Genomic DNA, 12,828 nt, shown 5'->3' on the forward strand with positions numbered 1-12,828 from the left:
TGGGGTGGTGACAAAACATGCCCTCTGCATATTTCTACCCACGGTGGCGGGGAGTGGGGGAGTGAGGCGTGGGGTGGTGGATGTAGAGGAGCCTGAAAATAGAAAATCACATTTTAATTAAGAGCCACTTTTTCTGCCCAGGTTAGACATTTCTCAACACATGAACGCATGAACTCTCCCTAACAATTCCCTTTTTAAATGTCTATTTAATTTATTTATTGTAATTTATAGTGATGTCCAGAACATTAAAAAAAATCCTTAGTGCGAGTTAACATAGGATCAGAGAATGGGAGTTACATACAGCCTCTAGCAGTCGACTTTGCGTACAAATAACAATGGGAGATGCACAAGGCATGTGAAAATGGCAATATTACTATGTTCATTGTAGGATCTCAACATGCAGGTAGTTTGGGAATGCCTACTGAATAGTTTTTTAGAGTACATTGTGGTTGAGCCCATTAGGAAAAGACAGTTGTGGATTGTGTGTTGTGTTGTGCTTTGACCAGGTACATTAGTATACAGGAATGCTTCAGAGGCAGTGATTGTATGTGATCGATTTTATCCTGCAGTCTGAGAGTGAGAATCTAAAATTAGACGTATGAGTATTCCTTGCAGTAAGTGGAACTGCAGTGGCGCGAGTGAGGAGAATAGAAAGGTGCAAACGGTTAATATTATTCTCAAAGGCTGCATGTACAATACAACTCTGATATTTGTCTGCTCCGGACAGCAACTGAATACAGACAGGCCATCGGGGTTGATGTAAGGACAGACATCAACCCCGGCACGAAAAAGGAAATGAAAAAAAAAACCTCACAAACCCCAAACTTTCTCCTCCCCAGCAGCAAAAAAAAAAAAAAAAATACTAATAATAATAGCGAGAATAGCAATCCCCCAAAACATCACTGGCAGAAAAAAGTCAGGGACGATAACAATCCTCGACCCCGTCACTCGCATGGAAACACAATAGCAATAACAGTTCCCGACCACGTCATTCGCAGAGAAAAATGTCAGGGACGATAACAGTCCTCGACCCTGTCACTCGCAGAAAACAACAGCGACCAAAGTCTAGGGCTGGCCAAGTCGATTGGAAAGGGGAACCAGTAGGGTTAACGGCAGAACCAGCAGGGCTGGTGTTCTAGGGGCAATTGCAAAGGCGCAGGATAGATGCATCACAAATAAGAATGAATATTCGATAGGGAGATTGAGGCAACAGTGGCTGATACTGGAAAGTAAAGGCAGCATAAAGGCAAAAGTGAGGGCTTCTAATATAGCAAGCATTAGTGGGAAGCTAGAGGTTTGGGATGCTTTCAAAATACAAAAGAAAGCAAATAAAATTTGTTGAGAGGAAAAATAAATGGCTAATAATAGAGAAAATACCATTTTTTCAGACATATGAAGAATAAAAGGAATGCAAGAGTGGGTATCAGAAAGCTGGAAAATGACGCGGAAGAAGCAGTAATGGGGGGAAAAGAAAAGGGACGAACTGAATGAATATTTCGCTCTGTGGAAGATTCCAGCATAATGGCACCGAGAAACATGTGTCAGGGGGCATCAGTGAGAGTGGATATTATGGCTCTGGAGAAGGTGCCCGTGAAGCTGAAAGCTCTGAAGCTGTATGTCAACGGGACCAGTTGGACTACACCCCTGGGTTCTAGAAGTGGGAACTGAAGATTCTCGAGGCAGTAATAGTACTCCTTCACGTATCATTACATTCCAGAATGGATGCTGATGGTTGGAAAATTGGGATTGCCACTCCACTCTGAAAGAAGGAAGGGAGGCTAAAGAAAAGAAAATATAAGAAAGGTAGCCTGACTTCAATGAGTTCAAAAACTCAAAAGATTAAAACACATTTAAGATCAAAGACAGTTGAGGAGAATGGGAGAAGATTTGTCAAATAGATCATCGTGTGGTACGGTGATGCACATTGGAAGGAAGGATACGGTGGGATACAAAGATTTGGGCACCGATGCTCAAAATTTCTGTTACTGTCAACAGCTAAGCGAGTAAAAGATGACCTGATTTCCAAAAGGCATAAAGTTAAAGATGACACATTTCTTTAATATTTTAAGCAAGATTACTTTTTTTTATTTCCATCTTTTACAGTTTCAAAATAAGAAAAAAAGGAAAAGGGGCCGAAGCAAAAGTTTGTGCCACCTGCATGGTCAGTACTTAGTAACACCCCTTTGGCAAGTATCACAGCTTGTAAAGGCTTTCTGTAGCCAGCTAAGAGTCTTTCAATTTTTGTTCGGAGGATATGCGTCCATTCTTCCTTGCAAAAGTCTTCTCGTTCTGTGAGATTCTTGGGCCATCTTGCATGCACTGCTCTTTTGAGGTCTGTCCACAGATTGTTGATGATGTTTAAGTCGGGGGATTGTGACGGCCATGGCAAAATCTTCAGCTTGTGCCTCTTGAGTTAGTCCTTTGTAGATTTTGAACTGTGTTTAGGGTCATTATCCTGTTGTCGAAGCCATCCACTTTTCATCTCCAGCTTTCTTACAGATGGTGTGATGTTTGCTTCCAGAATTTGTTGGTATTTAATTGAATTTATTCTTCCTCTACCAGCGAGTTGTCCCTGTGCCACTGGCTGCAAGACAAGCCCAAAGTATGATCGATCCACCCCCGTGCTTAACAGTTGGAGAGGTGTTCTTTTCATGAAATTCTGCACCCTTTTTTCTCCAAACATACCTTTGTTCTTTGCGGCCAAAAAGTTCTATTTTAACTTTAACACTCCACAGGACTTGTTTCCAAAACGCATCAGGCTTGTTATAAATGTTAACACGAAGTATACTGCAGATGCAGATTTTGTTATAAATGTTCCTTTACAAACTTCTGACACTGTATTTTGTGGTAAGGACGCAGGATAGGTTTTCTTCTGTTAACTCATATTTGAGGAGCTGTCGCTGAACAGTAGAACAGCTCACGACCACTCCAGTCTACTGAATCTTCCTGAAGGTCTTTTGCAGTCAAACGGGGGCTTCGATTTGCCTTTCTAGCAATCCTAAGAGCAGTTCTCTCGGAAAGTTTTCTTGGTCTTCCAGACGTCAACTTTACCACCACCGTTACTGTTAACAACTATTTCTTAATTACATTGCGAACTGAGGAAACGTCTAACTGAAAACGCTTTACTATCTTCTTATAGCCTTCTCCTGCTTTGTGGGCATCATGTATTTAATTTTCAGAGTGCTAGGCAGCTGCTTAGTGCTGCAAATGGCTGCTGATTGTTGGGACAAGGTTTGGGGAGTCAGGGTATTTATAAAGCTTTGAAATCTGCATCACTTGGCCTTTTCTAACGATGACCGTGGACAAGCCATAGCCCTAACAAGCTAATTAAGATCTGAGACCATGGTAAAAGTTATCTGAGAGCTCAAATCTCTTGGGGTGCCCAAACTTTGTACGGTGCTCCTTTCATGTATTCCACTCTAAAAATATACAAAAACAAAAGTGATGCACAATCTTGCTTAAACCTTTGAAAAGAATGTTTCATTTTTCACTTTATGACTTTTGGAGATCACTTCATCGTCTACTTCCTTAATATTCACAGTAATAGAAATTTTGACCAGAGGTGGACACACTTTGGCATGCCACTGTAAAAAAGTCTCCGAATCAGGATAGTTTTCAGAAATCAGAGATGCAAAGAGACCTTGTGCAATGTTTACTAAATGTTTACTTCTAGGCCTAGTCAGTGGTAAAGGAAAGCAAATGCAATTTTCACATTCAGTTCAGGAGGAGTAGAATATAAAAGCAACACCGTAATGTTGACATATGTCCATCATTATAAACCTGATTCTGATTCTGACCTTTATCCCCAACAGTGGAAGTCTCCTTCATTTACGATATTGACGCCTGTGTTATCGCTCCACATTCACATTCTAATCTAACGGGGTTGTAACAAATTCCACAGCTCTCCAATTATACTATTTGTATTGCAATGATGATTCACCATTTCCGTTACCGAAAATAAATCAAGTACACCCCTCATTTCAGATGTAGTGCTACGATTGGTGCTGAACATTAATGGAGCTGCGATGGCCGAGTGGTTAAGGCGTTGGACTTGAAATCCAATGTGGATTCCCCGCGCAGGTTCGAACCCTGCTCGCAGCGCTAACACTACAAGCAGCAGCGTGTAGTGTGCCAATAAAATTTAACACCCTGGAGCGCTGGCCTAAACTTTGTTCAGTTGACAATCTGCAGTTGCCTTGCAAAATACCTGATCCACCCATCGGCTCGCCATCTCTGTTTCGTGAACAGTTTCCTTTGACAGTCTCACCGCAACTTTATTTTAACTTAATCCCAACGAAGTACATGACCTCACACATTCCTGCATTCCTCTTTATTCAAAATAATCACTTTTGTCCAGTTTGTGCCCTCACTGAACGAACCAATTGCAGCCTAAGTATTCTCACTGCAGCCCGCTGTCCCGCTACGTCACGTCATCAGCCTCACTCAGTCAGGACAGCTCATAAATGAAGGACGTTAATCGACCGTCATGACACTACCGATAAAAATTCTTCCAATCTGCAAAGGAGCAACGTCGACACAGATGGCACCAGATATTAGTGTTGACCTTGGGTGTCTAAGGTTATGAGACAGAAACGCACTCTCAGCGGTTCAGGAACAGCTTCTTCCCCTCTGCAATTAGAATCACGAATGGACTTTGAAGCTTAGAACACTATCTCATTTTTTAATAAATGTTTTATTTCATTTATTATTATTATTATTATTATTATTATTATTATTATTATTATTATTATTATTATTATTTTCTCTCTCTGCTAGATTATGTATTGCATTGAACTGCTGCTACTAAGTTAACAAATTTCCCGTCACATGCCGGAGATAATAAACCTGATTCTGATTCTCTGTTCAACGCGGTACTTTCCCGATTCGATTTTCATTAACGACATGGATTTCGATGTATTGAGTTCTGGTACCGTATCCAACACAAATCCGGAGCCGGTAACACTTTCTTCAATAGATCGACAGGGGAGATTCGAGAATTTGTGGAATTGACATCCCATATTTCCGTCAGTTCAATGCTCGCAGCATTTTTAGCTGAGAATATATAGCAGATTAGGGGGTCCTGATTCAGTATTACAACGGAAAACATTGAAAATTTCTTCCACCACCATCGTCCCCACACCCACATATGCTGGTCGAGGTCCTGGGTTTCTACTGCACGAAAATAACTGACAGTGACTCAATTCATCTGCATCTGGTGACGGATCTAACCGGGGGATCATGCATTATACTTAAGTGGTGATGACCTCAAAGTGAGCTCAAATTTATATTTATGCGCACATCTATCTGTACACACAAGCGCAATGTAAAATGTACTTGCTGATGGGTGGGGACAGGTGGCAACCCGACAAATCGACATGCCAATACAGTTTATTTAGCTACGATATTCTTACTTTGCCGAACAGTAAATTTTCAGTAGGAACAGGACGATTGATGCCGGTGTGTTCTACAACCGCATGGATGCTGAGCTCCTCGCGTCTTTCACCGACGTACTTCCTTATGTTCGACAGCGGGCGATTTATCACTCTGAGCAGAACTCTTGAACCAAATCAGAACTAACTTCTGAATTTTAAGAATTAATGGCTCTGATTTAATGCCATTTGTCTTTATAATTGAAGAAACTGGGAGAATGGCATCAATACGTATATCGGTTGAAGGGCAATGTGTAAACGCATGAACCATTTCTCCTCCTCAGTCCAAACGGTGATAATACTTTCGAGCCCTGCAGCGTTCGCGTTTAAATGAAGGGTCGGAAAGATCCACTTGGTTTTGTCGGTGAGGTGAGTTACTCTGGTGGTCAAGAAAACACTGTGAGGAAAACAGTGGGCAAAAGAGAACATGAAATTGGTAAGCTGCCGCGTAACTCTCTCTCTCTCTAACTGCCTTTCAAACTACCCCGTTTGCCTCTCTTGTCCTATCTACGATGTGACTCTCTCCCCTGCCTCACTTCCATGTCTCGCTTTCTCTATCTCTCTCTAATACACACTTACACGCACGATATTCTTGCTCTCCCTCTCTCCCTCTCTCTCTGTCTCTCTTTCTCTCTCTCTCTCTCTCTCTCTCTCTCTCTCTCTCGCTCTCTCTCTCTCTCTCTCTCTCTCTCTCTCTCTCTCTCTCTCTCTCTCTCTCTCTCTCTCACTCTCTTCAGCACTCTTCAGTCACCCAGTCAGTTTTTACTTGTGGAAGAACGGCCATCACATGACCTCACACCGGCGGGAAAATACATTACTTCACCATCACAAGACCATTACATCACGCTCACCAGACATTCAATTGCAACATGGTCATATGACAGTCACAAGATACCCATCGGTAATATAACACGCTAAATTGAAAGGTAGATTCAATGGCGGATATGGATAGCCTGACAGTGATTTCTCCCGGTTCAGGGAGAGGACAAATGATTTTTCCGCTGGATTACAATGTTGGGAATGCAAGGTTCCGAACTTTGGAAAGGGCATGCAGTAGATTATTCAAATAGTGAGGGATAACAGCGCGATTTTGCTCGGAGGGCAGTGTGAGTGCTTTACGATTCACAAAAGATGCAACTGCTTAAGGGAAGGGAAATGGAAGGGCTGCCTTTATGGCTGGAGGGACTGAATCTCAGAACGGGGAGATCATACAGCATATTTTCAGGGTAGTGCCGAGGCAGTAGCCGGTGTACCGTATGCAGCTTTGCCCTTGCTATTTGAGAAAAGATCGAACACAGGACAGACCCTTCCGCCCACGATGCGCTGACCACTTCTCAGCCCAGTTTTACATCCTATCAATGTCCGGCTTTGAACTCTGACAGCTCTCCACACTATCCACAACACCCTCAACCTCTGTGTCATCAGCAAATTTACTCCACTTCCGCATTCACGTCATGTACAAAAATCACGAAGAGAAGGGTTCCCGCGACAGATTCCTGAGGCACACGACTGGCGAACATTGTGCATGTAGAATTCATCTCATCATCTTGTACACCTCTATCAGGTCACCTCTCATCCTCCGTCACTCCAAGAGAAAAGGGCGAGTTCACTCAACCTATTCTCATAAGGCATGCTCCCCAATCCAGGCAACATCCTTGTAACTCTCCTCTGCACCCTTTCTATGGCTTCCACATCCTTCCTGTAGTGAGGCGACCAGAACCGAACACAGTACTTCAAACGTGGTCTGATCAAGGTCCTATGTAGCTTCAACATTACTTGTCCCCTCTTAAACTGAATCTCACGGTTGATGATGACCAATGCACCGTACGCCTTCTTAACCACAGAGTCAACCTGCGTACCAGCTGTGAGTGTTCTATGGACTCGGACCCCAAGATCCCTCTGATCCTCCACACTGCCAAGAGTCTTACAATTAATACTATATTCTGCCATCATATTTGACCCACCAAAATGAACCACTTCACACTTATCTGGGTTGAACTCCATCTGCCACTTCTCAGCCCAGTTTTGCATCCTATCAATGTCCCATTGTAACTTCCGACAGCCCTCCACATTACCTACAACACCCCCAACCTCTGTGTCATCAGCATATTTACTAACCCATCCCTTCACTTCCTCATCCAGGTCTTTTATAAAAATCACAAAGACTTTGGGTCCCAGAACAGATCCCTGAGGCACTCCACTGGTCACCGGCCTCCTTGCAGAATATGATCCGTCTACAACCACTCTTTGTCTTCTGTGGGCAAGCCAATTCTGGATCCACAAAGCACTGTCCTCTTGGATCCCATGCCACCGTATTTCTCAATAAGCCTTAAATTGTTTACTTCATCGAATGCCTTGCTGTTATCGATATACAACACATCTGGTGCTCTACCTTTATCAATGTGCTTAGTCGCACCCTGAAAGAAATAATTCAGGCTCGCAAGACACGATCTGCCTTTGACAAGGCCAGGCTGACAATTGCATCGGCCTAGGGATCTTAGCCCTGTCCTCCTACAAAGTCCATATCCTTATATTTTCCTTTTATACACACAGAGATCTAGGAGATTCTGAAACTCCGCCAATGTACCTGCCTCTTCCCGCCTCCCCGTTAACGCGTTCACCAAACTGTGTAAAAATCCAATCTCTGACAATCCCCGAAATTTCCCTTAATCACCTTCAAGAAATGTCTTGTGGTACTCGCGATATTCGCCCTGGGGAAATTGTTCTGTATCTTTGCATTATTGTACATCTTACAATATTGTACATCCCTGTCAATTCACCTCTAATTCTCGTTCGCTCCAAATTGAAGAGCCCTAACTCGCTCAAACTTTCCTCACAAGACACGCTCTCTAACCGAAACAGCACCCTGGTAAATCTCCTCTGCACCCTCTCTAAAGCTTCCACATCCTTCCTATAACGAATCGACGAGGACCCAGGACAAGGAACGGTGCGATCTCACTGATGGGATTGTACAACAGACCCACAGGTAGTCCCAGGGACTGTGAGGAACAGACATTTAATGCGATTCAGGGAATATCAGTTTGTAGTCATGAGGCGTTTCACCTATCCTATTATAAACAAGGACCTTCTTAGCACAGGGGCTTAGATGGGGCTGAATTCGGGGAGCAGTTAGGGAACAGTGATCAAATCTCGCCACCTTTTTGATTAGCTGCAGACAAGGACTGGTTGGGTCCTTGCGGGAGAGTTTTAAATTGGAATAGGACAAATCAGGAATGAACTGACAAGAGTTCTTTGGGAAGACCTTTTCGCAGGTGCCTCCACCTCAGACATGCAGAGAGTGTTTGAAGATCTATAGCACAGAGTACAGAAATGGTGTTTTCCCGTTAGAAAGAAGGACGGGGATGGGAAGATAAGACAACCTTGGATGTCCAGAGAGTTGATGAATGCAGTCAAGATGAAAAAGGAGAAATAGGTAAAGCTTCCGAAGTCAGGATCAAAGGAAGCCGGTGAGGAGAATAAAGACGCCTGGAAAGAAGAAAGGTAGGGAATGAGGAAAGCCAGGGAGACCATGAAATGTCCTTGGCAAGTAGGATTCAGGAGAATTCCAGGTCTTTTCATACGTACATCAGGAGCAAGAAGATAACTCGGGAGAGGGTGGGATCCCTCAGAGATAATTGGGGAATATTTGCTTGTCTGCGGAGAATGAGCGTGAGGCACTTCATGAGTACTTTGCCTCAGTATTTACCAAGGCCTCCTAATGAGTAATAAGGAGGAGGACACCAGGGCCTGATGGGATTTACAGCAGGTTATTGAAAGAGGCAAGGAACGGTTGCTGCGGTTTTGACCAGCATGTTCGTGTCCTCTAGGCACAGGCGAGTTCCCGGATGAATGACCAGAAAAGAAAAATTTAAGAAAAGAAAAATGGGAAATTCTGGGAACGACAGAGCGCAGAGTTTCACTTCCGTTTTGGGGTAATTGCTGACTAAAATTCTTAGGGATACTCTGTGTGAACGTTTGGTAGCCCATGGACTAACTAAGGAGAGCCGGTATGGTTTTGTGCAGGGCTAGTCTTGTCTTACAAACTTCATTGATTATTTGGACAATGTAAAGAGAAGGATCGAGGATGGTAGGAGAGTGGCTATTATCGAAACAGATTTTAGTAAAGGCGTTTGACGAAGTCTCTCATGGGAGGCTAATCCGGTGATTGGGCAGCATGAAGTCCGCGGCGATTTGGCTATTTTGATTCAGAACTGGCTTGTGCATAATGAAAGGCGTAGATGGACAAGACAGGGAGTGTCTGTTCAACAGTACTGACATGTCTGATACCAGAAGGCGTGCATTGGATGTAAGAGGGGATAGGAACAAGGGTAATATAAGATGTAATATAAGATGGCGGATGCCTGGAATGTGCTGCCTGATTTGGCGTTTGAGACAATCATATTAGAGGATTTCAAAAGACCTTTGGATGGGAACATGGACATTGGGAAGACGGAAGTATATCGACATTGTGTCAGAAGGAGGAATAGGTGCTTGTATTTTTTTGATTTGATTGTTATCTGGTCGGCATAACTTTGTGGGCCGAATGACCAGTCCCTGTACTGTACTGTACTGTTATATGTCCTATGTTCTCTGTTCAAAGCTAAACACAATACTCCAACTCTGGTCTCACCATAGTATAGTAGACCTGCATCATTACGTCACGGAAAAAATACCGGCCTTGGTGTGGTAACGTGGAATTGTTTTTTTTTTTTCTGCACTCCATGCGCCTCTCTTTCTCTCTTCCTCTCTCTCTCTCTCTCCCATCTGATTTTGTAGGGCAGAGCGCCCATGCCTCTCCCTACCCTCCACGTCCATCGATGCCAGTCTCATGTCATCACTTCAGCCTCTCACTTTTCCCTCTTTTTCGGCTGCACCACCCCTGCCTCATGTTTCTAATTCTCTCTTCCGCGTCCCGCTCTCTATAACTCGCTCCTCTCGTTCATCTCACCCTCTTCCGTCTTTCCCCGCAGATGGAGACCACTCTAACTCTCTCAGCATCCTAACTTTCCTTACTCGTCCGGCCCTCTGCCTTCCTCCACCGCTATATACTATACCGAACATGCCCTTATTTTCCGCTGTATCACTCCCTCCTTCACACTCCCCCATTCCCCTTACTCTCTCCTGCTCTTCTCTGCCCCAATTTTCACTAGCTGTTCTTCCTCTTCCCCCCGTTCTTACTCACTTTTCCCTCAAACCTTCCTCCGTCTCATGCCTCATTTGTCTACATCTCATTTCCGCTTCGCCCTCTCACCACTCGCTCCTCTCGTTCATCTCTGCCTCTTCCGTCTGCCTCCCAGCTCCTCCCTCCCTCAGCAGCCTCACCTCCCTTACTCAAGTCCTTCCATCTCCCTCCACCTATATCCCAAGCCCCACGCCCTTACTCACGCTGTCTCACTCCCTCCTTCCCCCATTTCCCCCTCTATTCTCCCTCTTCTCCCCCTTTCTTTCACTTCCTTTCCCACCCCTCTCTGTTGCATCTCCCGCCCTCCTCTCTTTCTGCCCTGCCGCAGTCTATCAGTGGCTTTTCCTTCCCATTCTATTCCTTCCCCATTATCCTTCAACTCTTCGTTCACTCACCCTCCTTCCAATAACACCAATACCACTCTCTCCCATCTCGTTCCCCCCACTCCCGATCCCGCTGGTCCGACTCCCCTACTTTCCCTCTATCACCCTTGCTCTCTCTTACTCCAGAAGTTCTCTCTTTCTCTTTCTATCCCTCTGCCATCTCTCTCCCTGCATCTATCTTTCTCAGCCTTTTCATTTCCCCAGTCCCTTACCCCCCACTCTCGCTCATATATTTCCCTCTTTCTCGCTCGCGCCGCTCTATGCCTCCCTCCCTCTGTCCCAGTCTCTCTCTCCGGTTCCCTCTATCTCCCGCGGCCATCTCGCCACCTCTCTGTTCACTGCTGCTCCCTCCATCATCCCTCTCTCTCTCTCTCTCTCTCTCTCTCTCTCTCTCTCTCTCTCTCTCTCTCTCTCTCTCCCTCCCTCTCTCTCTCTCTCTCTCTCTCTCTCTCTCCCTCTCTCTCTCTCTCTCCCTCCCCCCCTCTCTCTCTCTCTCTCTCCCTCTCTCTCTCTCTCTCTCTCTCTCTCTCTCTCTCTCTCCCTCCCTCTCTCTCTCTCTCTCTCTCTCTCTCTCTCTCTCTCTCTCTCACTCTCTCTCTCTCTCTCTCTCTCTGTCCATTTGCTCCTCACTCCCACACTTTCCTCACAGCCTGAAGCGAACGGTTAGCTATTAATATTCGTGTTCAGTGAAAGGACCTCGTGATTTTAGTGGGTCGTTAATAGATTTTCTTTTATAAGACAGTTAGGGTGGAGCGTGTGGGAATGTGTGTAAACTGGTGCTGAAATGTCGGGGCGAACAGGTAATATGACATGAAGGAGTAGCGATTTTTTAAACATATCTGTCCTGGACTTTGGTTCAGTGCTCCGTTAAGACACGACCATCATGCGAAATTTCGGTTAGCTGAAAACACTTGAATTTTCAACTTAGAAAAACATTTACATATTCGATAAGAAATGTTGTTCAGCTGCGGCTGGAAGAGGGGAGATTGTGATTATTACTGATTCGCTGAAGTGGGCAGCACGGTCTCTGAACGCGAAGAGCTTTCGCCGTTTCATATCACTCACTGTACAGACTCCCCATTGCTCTCTTGTCTACCGAGCGACCCCACCTATTGCCATAGACAAATAGGTTCGCTGACCTTCCGGCAAAATCACCCTCGCCAATTGTCACTGAGCCGGTGTAATTGCCCGACATCAACCAATCTCGTCAAATGGCGTGCAACGTACCTAACTCCCATTCGTGTATGCACATGTCAATCAAATGTGTTATCCAATTGCGAAAAGGGTTTCACCCAAGAATTGTTCCCTCCCACAGACTCTGTTTGTTTCTGCCTCCCCAACTGATCAAAACTCAGAACAATGTCCCATTTTATAACATTCATATCCATATGCTTCTGATATTCATATGCTGGGGGCGCTGTCATGGCGTCGAAACAAAGGCGGGCAACAGAAGTTTATCTCCTCTCACCTGGGGAGACGGTAGAGAATTTGGTGGCGGACATCGACCGACTTTTGTCCGGCAACTGCGGTATGGGGGTGGGGGGAGGATTGAGAAAAATTCTGGGCCAGCCTGATCTTATTCAATGCCAGGGCTGGCTGAAGAGGTCTAGAGACCCTTCTTTCTGTTGTCTGTCTGTTTAAAGAAAAGGAATAAACAGGCTTTTCTTGGGCCTGCATGCTCCCCCGGGGAGATAGTAGTTCGCACTCTATGTCATCAGTTCGCCTGAGGAATTATTTCCAAGTCTGAAACTGGCACAAGATTTACATCCATCTTTTGTTAATGATGCAGAATTGTACAATTTATGCTTTGCGTACAGTCTGTCTTTTCGAGCCT

General features: G+C 44.8%; 1 non-coding gene across 1 annotated transcript; it reads left to right on the plus strand.

The window, feature by feature from the left end:
* Positions 1-4,019: 4,019 nt before the first annotated feature.
* On the plus strand, positions 4,020-4,101 carry trnas-uga (transfer RNA serine (anticodon UGA)). The gene has a single exon. It is a non-coding gene; the product is annotated as a tRNA-Ser (tRNA).
* The last annotated feature ends 8,727 nt before the right edge of the window (positions 4,102-12,828 follow it).

Source organism: Hypanus sabinus, unplaced genomic scaffold (assembly GCF_030144855.1).
Source record: "Hypanus sabinus isolate sHypSab1 unplaced genomic scaffold, sHypSab1.hap1 scaffold_47, whole genome shotgun sequence".
Classification (NCBI taxonomy): Eukaryota; Metazoa; Chordata; class Chondrichthyes; order Myliobatiformes; family Dasyatidae; genus Hypanus; species Hypanus sabinus.